The following is a 15,016-nucleotide window of genomic DNA, read 5'->3' as shown; positions in this document are numbered from 1 at the left end:
ACTGTTGGCTTTATCTATATCTGGCACATGTCTCCTGGTGGACTCGGGCCTAGAGATGTGCACTAACTTGCCTGGGGCCATGCATCTCTACAGCAGAGGGAAGCCTCCCCCAGGTGTCCTATATTCTGGTGACCAGAGTCCTCATCTAATTTACCTAGTCACACGCTAGAGCAGTGGTTCTCAACCCGTGGGTTGCGACCCCCAGGGGGCTGTCGAATGAGATTTTCATGGGGTTGCATATCGGATATCTACATTGAGATTCATAACAGCGGCAAACCTATAGCTCTGTAGTAGCCGAGGAAGTACATTTTAGGACTGGAGGTCACCACAGCAGGAGGAACTGTGTTAAAGGGTTGTGGCACTGGGACGGTTGAGAACCTCTGCTCAGTAGTCTTGGAGGTACCGGTTACTTGAATTCTCAGAGAAAGCCAGCCTCCCTCTGGGTCCTTAACCCTGACAGCATGATGCTAGCTGGGTTAGGGAGGCGTGCACGGTTAAGCAGTACCCCCGACCCCCATGAAGAGTCAAGCTTCTAGAGTTGGGGATCAGTGAACAACTATACCATGTGCACATGCCCAGGTGACAAGCGCCCAGGATGTCCCTGGGGTTTGCAGGCCTCAGTTTCTCCATCTGCACAATGGACACAATAAAACCCGTCTAGGAGGCTGTTGGGAGGAATGACTGACAGGGCCTGTACTGCACTTTTACTGAAGTGCCTTGGTATTTGGGAGAGACCAAGACAAGCCGCCAAACAGGCTTCACGCTGCACTTCTCAGTGGACGATCGCCACGTCTACGACAAGGAAACCCGCCAGCGTGATTCCTGATAGGCAAAGCTCCTGAGAGTGTGGGCAGTTTTGTCTACCTGTGTTTATTGCAGGCAGATTTCTATTTTAACACCAAGAAAACCTTCATCAACGTCTCCCTTTTCTACTGCGGCACGCGCTTGGCTCAGTCACTAATTAGACGTTATCTTGACTTAATGGTGTCATCCAGATACCTAAGTGACAGGCTCACTAACAATGTCACCTCTATTTGATCTTAGTCAGGGCTTGAGACACGGCATCAACTCCATATGTGGTTTTTATGACCATGGAGAAAATAATCACAGATAATGAAGAAACTGCCATGAAACAGCCAAGCTTGGGCACCGGGGGTGGAGGTGGGGTGGAGGGCTTCGTACAGAGGTTTCTTCTGAGGTTCCCAATAAGATTTCTCTTCTTTTAAATGGAATTTGTTCTCACCAGGAGCTTGCCTTGACATCTCACTGGTTAGAAGTTGGGGAAACAATTAGGAAAAACTCAGCCAAATCGTGGGAAATGAAACCGTCCACAGGGTTGGAGACATAGCTCAGCAGTTTCGGGGGTTTGGTCTGCGCGAGGGAAGCTCAGAGTTTCATTCCAGAGCCCAATAAACTGGATATGGTCCTCCAGGTCTAGCCCATCATACAGGAAGTAAATGCTGGAGGATCAGAAGTTCAAAGTCTCCCTTCACTGCATGGTGAATTAGGGGCTAGCCTGGGCTGTGGGAGACCTGTCTCCAAATCAGAGCAAAGCAAAACGGTCAAAACCGTAAGGAATGTTTCTGAAAACAAACGCACAAAACTCTCACCTAAAATGTGGAGATACAAGGACGTCTAAACAACCACTTAAGAAGGTCCTGAAGGAGTATGGCCGCTCTTCTTATCACCGGATGTATTTCATGTCTACAAGTAGCATTTGAAAGTAATCCTGAGAACTGTGTCTGATTCCACTTATTTTATTTATTATTTAGTGTGCCCATATGTGTACGTACGCATGTTCACGCTGTGGCACGTCTACTCAGGGGCAGAGGGCAGAGACAGCTGATAGCACCATGAGTAAAACCGACCAAGTGTGTGAGCTTTGGGGCCGAGGCTCAGGGCATGGGGTAGGCTGGGTGCTCCCTCCTGCTCACTGTGGGATGTTCCCCCTTGACTTCCCAGAAGCCCCAGAGAGACGCGTCTCATCTCATTTCATAGGTCAGAACTGGCCCGACCCGTCCACATCTGAGCTGAGCCTAGGCAGAGCTCCCCGGCTGGCTCTGAGGAGTCGGAATCCGCCTCAGACTGGGGGTTACTGGTGAAGGATGCCTTCTGAGTGAACTCAGGCTGCTGGCCGGAAGGAAAATTCGTGGGCGCAGGAAGCTGCCTCCCATTCTCAGTTCTCTGTTCTCCCAGTGGCCCCTGATACCTGCTTATCTCTACGTCCCGACCCTTCCCCGGATGCCTGAATGTCAAGGTCAGGCTCTGGCTTCTGACTCTTCGTCATCGTCTACCACACCCGACTGCAGTTCTAGGAGGGGGTGGTTACGTTTTCTTCCTCTGAAGGAAGTTCAAGCAAAGCTACCAACACTGCAGGCACATCGTGCGCACGGAGACGCTGCCGCCATCTTGCCACCAGCGGTTGTCCTTTGTTTTTACCTTCCTTGGTGACGTTTCTTCTTAAACCTTACCTCTGACAGTACACTCACCAACCTGCAGTATCTATGGTGAGTAAACAATCTGATGTTGCAACGAGATCAGACAGCCCACGAGGCATGCTGAGACTCATGGCTTTTTTTGAGGTGCAGGGATTTCACCTGTATTAAGGTAACTGGCTCATCTCATGTAGCCAACATCCAACTCTTAGATCCAATCTCCTGAGGATAGTGGTGGGGTTGCTCTTGTGTGTGTGTGTGTATCTGTGAGTGTGTGTGAGTGTGTATGTATGTGTGTGAGTGTGTGTGTGTCTGTGAGTGTGTGTGAGAGAGAGGACCAACTCAGGTGTCATTTCTCAAGCACCATTTACCTTTTGAAGCAGGGTCTCTCTTTAGCCTGAAACTTGTCAAATGCTAACCTGAATGGACAGCAAACCCCAAGGATTTATCTTTCTTCACTTCCTCTCCAGCACTAGTATTAAAGGCCTCTCTCTCTCTCTCTCTCTCTCTCTCTCTCTCTCTGAACAGTACCAACAGAACCATCTCTCCAGCCTTAATTTTTTTCTCTTTAGTACACGGAGACACAAGCAATGCTCTAACATAACACCACCACCGCAAACTGCCTGCACATGGATTCTTCACTACCCGTGAGCTTCATCCTTCAACTTCCAAAATTTGTTTTTAAGCCATCCTTGAATCCAGAGCAGCTTCTTCCGGATGGTGACTGATGCAGTGTCAACAGAAAATGAGGCCTGCCGCTGGGCCCAAGAAACGGATGTGGAACCGCAAGAGAGGGAAGGGAGGGAGCAGGGATCCAATCTCCCTCCCAAAGTCACACTTGGTGGCTCCTCTCCCCTTTCCATCCATCACCCCTGATACCCCCTAGATCAATGCACTGATTTGTTTGTTTTTCACAATGAAGGGGAACTTCATAGGTTCATCACTCATTTCAGAGTGTGTGTGGGGGGTGGGGTGGGGGGTGGGAGAAAAAAAACAAAAGCCAGCCACCAAAATTTGCATGGTGCTCAATTATACATTAGTGAACATCACTTGGCAATCTGTTCATATCAATTTAATTGGATTTTAATACTGCCTCTGATCTTGTTTTCTAATTAACAACAGTGCTTGGAAATAAAGCAGAACCATGCACCCAGCAACACCTTTGATCTCCACCATATGGAGCTCCACCAAGCTCTGGAAAAAAAAAAGAAAGAAAGAAAGAAAGAAAAAACCCAAAAAACCCTTCCCTGCCTCCGCAGTAGGCAGAGTGAAGCAGAACCCCCAGATGGCCGGGTACCATGGGCACCTGCACCCTGTGGATTATCTTGTGCTCCAATTGGTCCTCGTTCCAAAGGCAAAGGACTCTCACTTCCGTGCACTGCAGGCAAATGTGTGTCCCTAGGGCTGGGAAGGTTGGTGGATTTCTCAGCTCAATTTTGGGGGACAGATATTTGAGTAAACAGAACGGACCCTGCCAAGTCTGCTTTAGAATGGGGTCTTGCTGTCAGGACAGAGCAGTGAGTCAGGAGAGAGGAGACGGAAACTGAATGGTACCTCAGAGTGCATCTTTAGACCCCTGTGAATCTCTTCCTCACCTCCAGGAACACCTCTGTAGCTCGTATTTCTGAGACAAGGTCTCTTGTAATCCAGGAAGGCTTTGAATTTGGTGATCAGTAGAGGATGACCTTGAGTTCCTGATCTTCCCGTCTCTATCTTCCAAGTACTGGGACCACGGGCAGGTACCATTAGGACAGTTTTATATAGTGTTAGGGATCAAGCCCAACACTCTTCCACTGTAATCACCTCTACCCCCACTTCTCCTCTGTGCTTGTTACATCCTTGGGTGTCTAACTCCACTGGATATTAACTTTTGGGTTGAACTTCATGGCTTGATTGGCCACAGACTGGGGAAACCTACAAAGGTGGGCATAGCTAGTGAAATTGAAAAGACAACTGAAGGTCGCATCGGACTCTTTGGGAACTAGGCAGAGAATGGTCCCATCTGCCTTCTGCTCACATTCAGTGGACACGGATTCAGCTCCAGGCTGACAGGACCTGCATTAGGAAGCGTAAGCTTCTCGTGATCCCAGAAGGAGAAAAGAGGGCCCTCTTGACTCTCTTGGCCACTCTGCACTTTGCCAGTTGTCAAGTAGCTGTTTTAACTTTGCTTCTGACACACACCCTTCACCTGTCTCCAGGGGATGACTCTGAGTACTATCTAGCCTCTACACCCAGAGTCGAGCTAGAGCACCCACACCTTTTTGATGAAGCCAGCTCAATCCGTCCGCAGGGTCTCAAGGAAGGGAGTGAGGATTGAAAAGAAAAAGACAAACAACATTATAACATGACTCCAGGCACTGTTGAAGCTAAAGTGGATTTATTTTTTTCCAGTCTGCTTTTATATCATTCTAGGTGTGTACAAAAAATATGGGCAGTCCTAAGGCATAAACAGAGTAGTTAAGGAAAAAAGGTTAAGCAAAGGTCTCATGATTACTGTATTCAGGGTTTTTACAAGACCCATTAAGATATAAAGAACACATTCCTCAGCTTGTATTCATCTTGAGCCTACTTTGCCCTAGCCCAGTGTCAAATTTCTGCCTAAGCCCACTTCTGTGTCCTTCCCAATGTCAAATTCTTGCCAAATTTGTAGACATGGCCCCCAAGAACTATGCATGCTCACCGCTGATCCATCTTTGGTGATGCCGGAGCCTCTGCCCATTTGGTTATGAAACTGCTTTCTTGTTTAGATTTGTAAGGGACTCCTTATGTGTTGAGCAGAAGTCCTTCATCAATTCGAGATCTGTAAAGATTCTCTTCTGTCTCTTTCTCACCCTTTAAAGTTTTTTTGGCAAAGGCATTTGAGGAGGAGAAATAGCAAAGTCTAACTTATCATTTCTCTCTCCACTCCCCGGATCCGTAAGATTGTTACTTTGGGTGCTGTCTGTATTTAAAAATCTCTATCTAAACCAAGGCCATGTATGTCTTCCTCCTAAATTTACTTCTAGAACAAAGTGTGTTCAAAGTCTTGAGCAGTGGAAGGCTTTTACAGTTCAGCCCTTGAGTCTCAGTGATGAGTAAGAACTTAGTGATCTCCTGGTCAGTTGGATATGCTCATTCTGAATCAGCAGCTGTGCCTCAAGCTCCTCCCTGGCATTGTTCTCAGTAGGTTTCTGACCTTTGCTTTATCTCCCAGGATCTTCTGGGTAACACCCTATCAGTGCACTGAGATCCCCCTGGAATTACAGGGTTGAGCAAAAAGCCTACATTACTGACCCAATCAATCTTGGTCTTACTTCATGTCCTGGGAGTTTTCTTGTTAACTTGACACATCTGGGGGCGGGGGGAGCCTCAGTTGAGAAATTGCCTCCATCAGAGGACCTGTTGTTCATTTTCTTGACTGATGTAGGAAAGCCCAGTCCACTGTGGGCAGTGCCATCCCTACACTGGTGGTCCTGGACTGCATAGGAAAGCAGGCTGAACAGCAAACCAAAAGCAAGCTAGTAAGAGTCTTCCTCCATGGCATCTGCTTCACTTCCTGTCTCCAGGTTCCTTCTTGTATTCCCATTTTGGTTCTATTGATGTTAGAACTTTTCTCCCCAAGTTGTTTTAGTCATGGTGTTTATCATAACAACAGAAAGCGTACTTGACCACTCATCAAGCCTTCTAAAAGTTGTTTTTATTTCCTGACAACTTCCTGTGAATGTACAATACATTTTGGCCATTCTCTTTCCTATTACTGTCGCTCCCTCTTCTCTTTCCATCATGGAAAACACTCTCTGTTCCAAATAAGACCCATTTGTACATGTGTGTGTGTGTGTGTGTGTGTGTGTGTGTGTGTGTCCCACTGGGTTTAATGAGTGTCATTTAAGAGCACAGCCAACTTAGAGACCACAGCACTGATAGATATGACCCCTCTCCTGGGCAGTTTTTGTTTATTGTTGTTTTTGCTTGTCTTTTTGAGCAGGAAGCAGTTAATGCAAAGACTTAGCACTGCTTATCATCAAACCATTTAGATTCCTGTTTTCTAACCACTTGGCCCCGGAAGCAGAGCTTCCAAATTAGACCCCGCCCCTGCCTCCATTTTTGGATTTTTCTACTCCTTTCTATTCTGCCTGCAAACTGGTTTACCCCCTCTCTTAGCTTATCTCTTTTGTTTCTTCACATGAGCTGTGAGTCGAATATACAGGTTGTGATGCTTGCACTTCCTCAGTCCTTCCATAGAGCTGTGAGTTCATGCGTGTCTCTACATGACCTGGTGACCCATGAATTAAAAGAAAAGTCCTATGCCTCCACATTCCCAAAATGTTGGGGTGGAGCAGAGGCTGACTACTTACAGTAAGTATGTCCTCCAGGAAGTGACTGGATGGGAGGCCGTCCCCACTCCAGTCCCCAGTGGTCTTAGGAAGGCTTGCTTCTGCTGCCTCATGACTGTACCTGTTTGCCCATGTCCTGCCACTTGGAATTTTAACCAGTCTGAAGTCCTGTTTCCATGCCAGTCAGGATGAGTAAGAGCAGCTGCTGTAACAAACAGCCTGGCATTACACCGACTTAACACAGAGACTTTAGTAAGTTCTTCTGAAGCATCATCTGAGGAAGCCCTGCTTCCTTCAGCATGGTTCTATTGTTTCCACCTTCCCTGTCTGCTGCCCTATGAGGAAACAACAAAGAGAGAGTGCAGGAAGGGCCATGTGGGGTAGCAAGGACTGGACTCAGAGGGGAGCACATTCCCTACACTCACATTTTATCAGTCAGAGAGCTGGGTTATACGGTCTGTTCCCACTGTGTTCGTGTGCTGGCTCTAACTTTATGTTATCGAGCTAGAGTCATCAGAGAGGAAAGAAATTCAACGAAGAACTCTCCTCCATAAGGTCAGGCTGTAGGCAAGCCTGTAGAAATTTTTCTTAATTAGTGATGGATGGGAGTGGAACTAGTCCCTTGTAGGCGGGGCCATCCCTGGGCTGGTGGTCCTGGATTCTGTAAGACAGCAGGCTGAGAAAACCATGGGGGGCACGCCAGTAAGCAGCACCCCTCCATAGCCTCTACATCAGATCCTGCCTCCAGGTTCCCACCCTGTTTGAGTTCAGTGATGGATTATTGATGTGGGGGCATAAGCCAAATAACTACTTTCCCCTTCAACTTAGTTTTTTTTAAAAAATATGATTATATTTCCTTATAGCAGTAGTAATTCAAACTAAGACATCCCCTAAAGTTCACATTTGAAACAAATCCTTAATATCAGTGCTGAGAGGGGAGACCTTTAAGAAGTTTGTAGGCAGAGCTCTCATGAATGGACAAGAGCCATAGTTGACCGTCAGAGAACATTTAGTAACTGAGGTCAGGGGTCTTAGAGTGGAAGCTGTGAACTTTCCTCTTGCTGTCTGTAACCTATGTAAATGCTTCCCACTATGGTGTGTGTGTGTGTGTGTGTGTGTGTGTAGGGGTGCACGTGCATGTGTGGGCCAGAAATTGGTATCAGGTGTTTTCCTCGGTTGCTTTCTTTTGAGGCAGGGTCTTACACTGAACCTGAAGCTTACCTCTTCAGCTAGATGAGCCAGCAAACCCCAGATGTTTGTCTGTGCTCACCCCTCCAGACCTGAGGGTCCAGGTATGCACGGATATACACTGCTTTTACACAGGTCGTGGAGAGCTAAATTGACTGAGCTACCTCCCCAGCCCTTTCTGCCATGTTTGTCAGAATTAATTAAGTCCTTGATAGTTTAATACATGAGCCCCGTATTTACGTCCTTTCCCCAGCTGTCTGTCCAGGATGGGACCTGTGAGATTTCTCTGTCTGAGCTGGATGTCAACTGGTGCTGTCACTGTGCAGGTCTGATCCAGGCAGCCATATTGTTGGGGTTTCATGAGTGCAGCTTCCTGTCATGTCAAGAAGACACGTCCTGCAGCAGATGTCCTGGTCCTCTGGTCTTCTTGCACCCCCCTTTCTGCACTGTTCCCTGAGTTTTAAACCATACAGTTTAGCTGGCACCTTGGGTTTCTTGTACTCTGCGTTTAGTCTGGCTGTGGCTTCTTGTAATGGTCTCTGTCGGCTACTGAAGGAAGTTTCGTTGAGGATGGGTGAGAGCCCATTTGTCTACGAATTTCCAGATTTGCTGCAGCTCGAAGCCTTCACCAAAACCAGGCCCTGAGCCTGGTGCTTCCCCGACCCCAGGGCTTGGAGACAATATATTTCTGTTCATTCTAAGTTTCTCAGCTTGTGGTGTTATGTTACAGCAGAACAAAACCATCTGAGACAATTGTAGCTCTTTTTATTACAAATATCTGAAAATGCGGAGCTTGTTTAGGAACTGGAGACGGGTAGAGCAGGCAGGGCTTTGAAATGAATCCTGGAAACAGACTACATCACCGTTAATGGCACTTGAAGGGCCAGTCTGGTGACAGATTATAAAAGCTATAAAGAAAATTGGAAACGTCTTTGAGATCTTAATGGCTGGCATCAGAATGCTGGAAGAAATCCGAAGGGAACAGGCCATTTTTGTGAGCCTCAGGGAGAAAGAAGAAGCGAAAAACTAGACATTGTGTGTGTAAGTGTACATGTGAGCATGTGTGTGTATATGCAAGTGTGTTGTGTAAGTGTGCATGTGTGTAAGTGTTTGTGTGTAAATGTGCATGTAAGTGTATGTGTGTAAATGTTCATGTGAGCATATGTGTGTGTACAAGTGTGTGTGTGTAAGTGTGCATGTGAGCATGTGTGCAGTGTTTGTATGAGTATACGTATGCATGTGTGAGTGTGCAAATGTGTGAGTGTACATGAAAGTGAATTTGTGTGTGTGCATGTGTGTAAATGTTTTGAGTGTGTGAGTGTGCATTTAAGTGGGAGTGTGTGCACAGGTGTCAGTGTACATTCGTGTGAGTGTGTGAGTGTGTGAATGTGAATGAGTGTGTGTGTTTATGTGTGTGAGTGTACATGAGTGTGCGTGAGTGTGTGGATGTGTACCATGGGTGTGCAGATGATCACAAAAGCCATCAGATGCTCTCTAGCTGGAGTTACAGGCAGTTGTGAGCCACCCAGTGTAGGTGCTGGGAACTGAATTCAGTTCCTCTGTAAGAGCAGCCAGTGCTTAACCACTGAGCCACCTCTCCAGCCCTGCAATGGACGTTTAAAAGGTAATAACAGAGACTCTAGCTGAATTGTGTCCATGCTCAAAGAAGGCAGAAAGCAAGAGTGCCCACTGGGAGACGAGGCTGCTTTAGTTTGCCTTCTGCTGCTGTGAGATACACCACGATGGGACGCAGCTTATGGGGAAGACTTCTTTTTATCTCTCACATCCAGGCCACACACCATCACTGAGGGAGGTCAGGGCAGAAACCTGGAGGCATTCGTTGAAGCAGAACGCTATTTCATGGAGAACACTGTTTACTGGCTTGCTCAGCCTGCTTTCTTATAGAAGCCAGGACTACCTGCCCAGGGGTGGCTCCACCCACAGTGAACTGTGCCCTCCTACCACAATCAAAAATCAGGAAAATACCCACAGACTTCTCTACCCGCCAATCTGGTGGGGACATTTTTTTTTTTCAACTGAGGTTTCCTCTTCCCAAATGACCTTGCTCGTGTCAAGTTTACACAGACACACACACACACACACACACACACACACACACACACACACACACACACACAAAAGAGAAAAAGAAAAGAGAAAAAACCGAAATGAATAAATCTAACCAATACAAACACTGACACAGCTGCTATGACTGCTGGGAAATGTAGTCTTTCTTTGGTTTCAAAAAGAAGGAAACAGTACTTCCATTAATAGATCTATTTAGGCATGTTTTCTCTGGAAGGCAGGCGGGGCTTTTGCAGGAACTGTGTATTAAATAAATGGTCCACTTAATTCCACCCATTCAGCGATTGCTTTGAATAGTTGTTGGTGAGGATCTAGGCAAAGTGTTGGGCATGGAAGGTGGGTGGGGCAAGGGTTAGAGTTAACACATATTAAGGTCTCCATAAAGTTTTAAAATTACTAGCTTGTTGATCGGGACCTAATCCTCCAACCCAAAATGAACGAGCAAACTGATTCAGGCTGCCCAAAGCTACCAAGCTGGTAATAACCATGGATAAGACTCACATTCTAAGTCACTTGCCTAAATCTATATTAGGAGAGGTTTGTAATTTCCAGCATCCTAGGAGACAGACACAGAGTCAATTAGGATCCAGCGTGATAAGCAGATACAATGTTATCAGAACAATGACTCTTAGTGAGTGGATGAGACACTGGGAAAATCTCAAGGTTGAAGGACATTTAACTTGAGGCTCTGTAGGGTGGACAAGAGCTCGCCAGATAGAGGACCATAGTTCCCCATGGTCTCTGTTTCCGTACTTTTTTGCCCAGAGGCCAGACACCTGTTGAGTTTCAGACCAAGGCTTCTTGTTTAATTTCACGGTGCTCTAATGAAGGCTTCTGCCGGGGAATTCTAATGAAATGGTTCTTCTGAGCCTGCTGCTGTGTCCCCAGACCCTGCAGACGATCTGATACAGTGCAGTCCTCATGGCCTTGGCGGAGGTACAGCGATGAGGGCAGATTTGCTGCTGCAAAGGCTTCCTGCCTCTGCTGATTGGCTGGCCTTGGGGAAATCTGCATCTGTGACCTCTGCTGATTGGCTGGCCTGGGAAAATCTGCATCTGTGACCTCTGCTGATTGGCTGGCCTGGGATTCTGCATCTGTAGCTGCCATGGTCAGTTAAACACTGAGGCGGCATCCTTTACCCCACCCTCTTAAAAATTGTTTTTAAGTTGGATATATTTTATTTACATTGCAAATGTTATCTTCTTTCTCAGTTTCCCCTCCATAAGCCCCCTATTCCCTCCCCCTCCCCCTGCTTCTTTGAGGGTGCCCCCCCTATGCACCCATCCCCTTTGGCCTCCCTGCACTGACATTCCCCTACACTGGGACAAGGAGCCTTGGCAGGACCAAGGGCTTCTCTTTCCACTGACGCCCAACAAGGCCATTCTCTGCTATATATGCAGCTGGAGCCATGGGTTCGTCCATTTGTACTCTTTGGATAGTGGTTTAGTCCCTGGGAGCTCTGGTTGGTTGGTATTGCTGTTCCTACCCTATTTTTCCTGGTCATCTGACTCACGGAACAGCCAGAGATCTCCAGAGATGAATTAAAGCCTAGGGGCCGTGGTTGCTACTCTCTGTGTGGCAATCGAAGTTAACTTCTGTCCACAGGGCTTTGGTGGTGGGGACCGGAGCTGTGTGATGTAGTTAGTGGTCTATGTGAGTTGTGAGAGCCGGCTGGCTACAGAGAAGGGAATGGATCCCTCAAGTGTGGAGTCAGGTCTCCCTTCTTGGTGTGTCTCTATCCTTTCCCAAATTTTGTGGGAGGAGCCTCAGCCCAAGGAAGTGACAGACAAGCGCTCAGGGAATGAAGGGTGACTTTTCACCCATTCCCCAAGCAGTAGCTCCAGGCCTGGCCCTGGGCTCTGCTAGAAGGAACATTCCCACATATGCTGGAACTCTGTGGAAATTAGCATGCATGAGACAAATGGGGGCGAGGCTCCACACGGGCTGGGAACAGTGCTAAAAACTGCCGGAATATTAATGGGTGGTGGCTGAGGGGGTGGGGTGGGAGTGGGGGGTTGGAGGATGTGGGGGGTGTGGGGGTTGGGTGTGAGCTTGAGATGACATAATGACACTGTGGATGACTACACACAGAAAAAATTAAACACGCTCACAGCGGCAGCAAACTGGATCCTTCCGTGACAGATTCCCCACAAACACAAATTGGCCATTGGCCTCTTCACAGACAGGGAGAGAAGAAGCTGGCATCTTCGTTTGGACTAAGAAATTTAAACCCCATTTAGGAATGCAGGGTGCAGAAAACCAAGCTTCTTCTCCAGGATCTGACAGGACTCCTTGGGAAGTTCTGAGTCAGAGCAGGAGGCTCTCTGTCTCTCCAGGTCCCTGGTTTCTCCTTTCAAAGGGTCTTTCTCTCTCGCTCTCTCATGTTGTAGGGCTTCACTCTAGAAGCACCTGCTACAAGCCCAGCCGTTCAGTCCGGACTGTCTATCTCCGACTTAGTCTGTGTCCCTCTAAGATTGGGTGGCTACTCTACCTCTAAACCTGATAGTGCCTTGGGGTGCCAACTCCTACCCCAAATAAGCACAGCTCTGGGGTCAGATCTGGGCACACAACCACATTGTTTTACCATCTGGTTATGAATGGTGACCTCAGACCAGTCATCCCATGTCTCTGCATGCCAAGGGACTGGGGGACATTTCTGTCATGCTCTTGGCTTCCTGACCCCATACCACACTATTAGATACTTTACTGGATGGTTTCCAGAAAGATAGATGCCATGGAGAATAGGGAGAACCTTCTAGAACCCCGATGGCAAGTCATCCCTACCTACAAAGTATCATATACATGACTACACTGACGTCTAATTTATAAAAAAGTAAGCCAGGCCACTTTTAAGGATCTGTGTGTTCTGGAGAATGGGTTGACGGGTGGCTTGTTATTGGGTTATCAATACAGAGGGCACTTACTCAAACCGTGGTTTATTCACGCGGCCTCTTGGTGGAATCAAGACACACTGGATTGCTATTGGCAGTAGTGACATTTTGTATAGACCATACTTTTGTGAGTCTCTGTGTGTGCAGGTACATATGTTTGTGTGAGTGCACGTGTGTAAACATGTATGGGGATTTCTTAGGAGGCATCCACTGTATGTGTGTGCGCGTGCTTGTATACATGCATGAGTGGTGCCTATGTGAATGGGTGCATGGGTGGGCTTGTGCGTGGATGCATGCATGTATATAGTTGTTTGGTTGGATTTGCTGATCCAGGCCCAGGACCCCTGGTCCTCTAGCTTCAGTCTCTCCTGTGCTAGAATTATGAAAGTGTACGCACTACGATTCCCAGCTGCTGTGGCCTTGGTCTATTTTATTTTATCAGATTTTGGAAGATCACTTGAAGTTCTAGTCTTCTGTACTCTCTGTCCCATATCAGATATAGATGTATCCTGAATTATGTTGATCATCAAAAATTAATCTAATAATGAATTCCAAGGAGAACTTAATTTGGTTTTAATTTTTTAAAAGATTTACTTATTATGTATACAACATCCATCCTGCATGTATGCCTACAGGCCAGAAGAGGGCACCAGATCTCATTACAGATGGTTGTGAGTCACCATGTGGGCACTGGGAATTGAACTCAGGACCCCTGGAAGATTAGTCAGTGCTCTTAACTGCTGAGCCATCTAACCAACTCTTGACACCCTCCCCCAACCCTTCTCTTCTCTTTATTGGGGGAATGTTATTTCTTTTTGGCTTTCTGGAGCTTTCAGGTGAGTTGTTTAGGTACTAATATGAGGTCTCTTTAGGTGTTTTTGTTGTGGTGGTTTTGTGGTTTTATTTACTTTTTATATATAGGCACTTAGTGCTATGAACTCGCCTCTCAAAACTGCCTTCATTGTGACTATTGTGTCCTGTAGGTTGGGGAATGTTGTGCTTTCATCTTCATTCAGGTTCAGAAAGGTTTCAATTTCCTTCTCCATTTTTGTTTTAATTTGATTTTTTTTCAGTAGTGAGTGATTCTTTCATGCTCCATGAATGTGTGCTCTTCCCCCCATTTATATTCTTGATGTCCAACTTCAGTACACGGTACCCCGGTAGGGTTAAGGGTATTACTTCCATTTCCCCATTTCTGCTTAGACTTTCTTTGTGTCCTAAAACGTGGTCAATTTGGGTGAAAGTTCCATGAGCAGTTGCACAGAAAGTATATTCTCTAGTGTTCAGTGGGCCGTTCTATAGGTGCCTATGAGATTCATTCAACTTAAAATGCTATTTAACTCTGGTGTTTTTCTGATTCTTTTTTTTTTTTTTTTTTTTTTTTTTTTTTTTTTTTTGGGTCTGGATTACCTGAATATTGGCAAGAGTTGGGTATCGAAGTCACCCACCATCACTATGTGAGGTTCAGTATGTAGTAGTGTTTCATTTATGAAACTGGTGCTTGTGTGCTTTGTGCATAAATGTTTAGAATTGCATCATTTTCTTGATGGATTTTGTTTCTTTAATGAGTACGTAGCGCCCTTTTCTATATTCTCTGACTAGTTTTGCTTTAAAGTTACTCTTGTCGGATATAAAAATGGCTATACCTGCCCGCTTTTTGGTTCTCCTTTCTTAAAATACCTTTCTCTGTCTTTTTACCTTGAGATGATATTGACCTTGATGGTGAAATAGGTTTGTTGAATGCAAGAGAAAGTTGGATCCTGTTTTCTAATCCTGTTAGCTGTTTTATTGGAGAGTTGAGATCATTAATGTTATTAATACTGATTGATGTTTATTAATTCTTATTTTATTGTGGCGGCGTGTTGTTTACCTTCCTTTGATGAACTGTTATGGAACAGATTTTCTATGTTCTCTCTAGTTAACTTTTGTTTTAATAGGCAACTTTTCTTTCAGTGCCTTCTGCAAAGCTGAATTGGTGGACAGAAATTGTTTAAATTTGTTTTTATCATGAAATGTTTTTATTCTCCTGAGACTGTGATTGATAGTTTTGCTGGGTAAAATAGTTTAGGCTTCCATTTGAGGTCTCTCAGAGCTTATAGAACAT

The sequence above is a fragment of the Micromys minutus genome, assembly GCF_963924665.1.
Source record: "Micromys minutus genome assembly, chromosome: 1".
NCBI classification, from domain to species: Eukaryota; Metazoa; Chordata; class Mammalia; order Rodentia; family Muridae; genus Micromys; species Micromys minutus.
Note: the sequence above shows the minus strand (reverse complement) of the source record.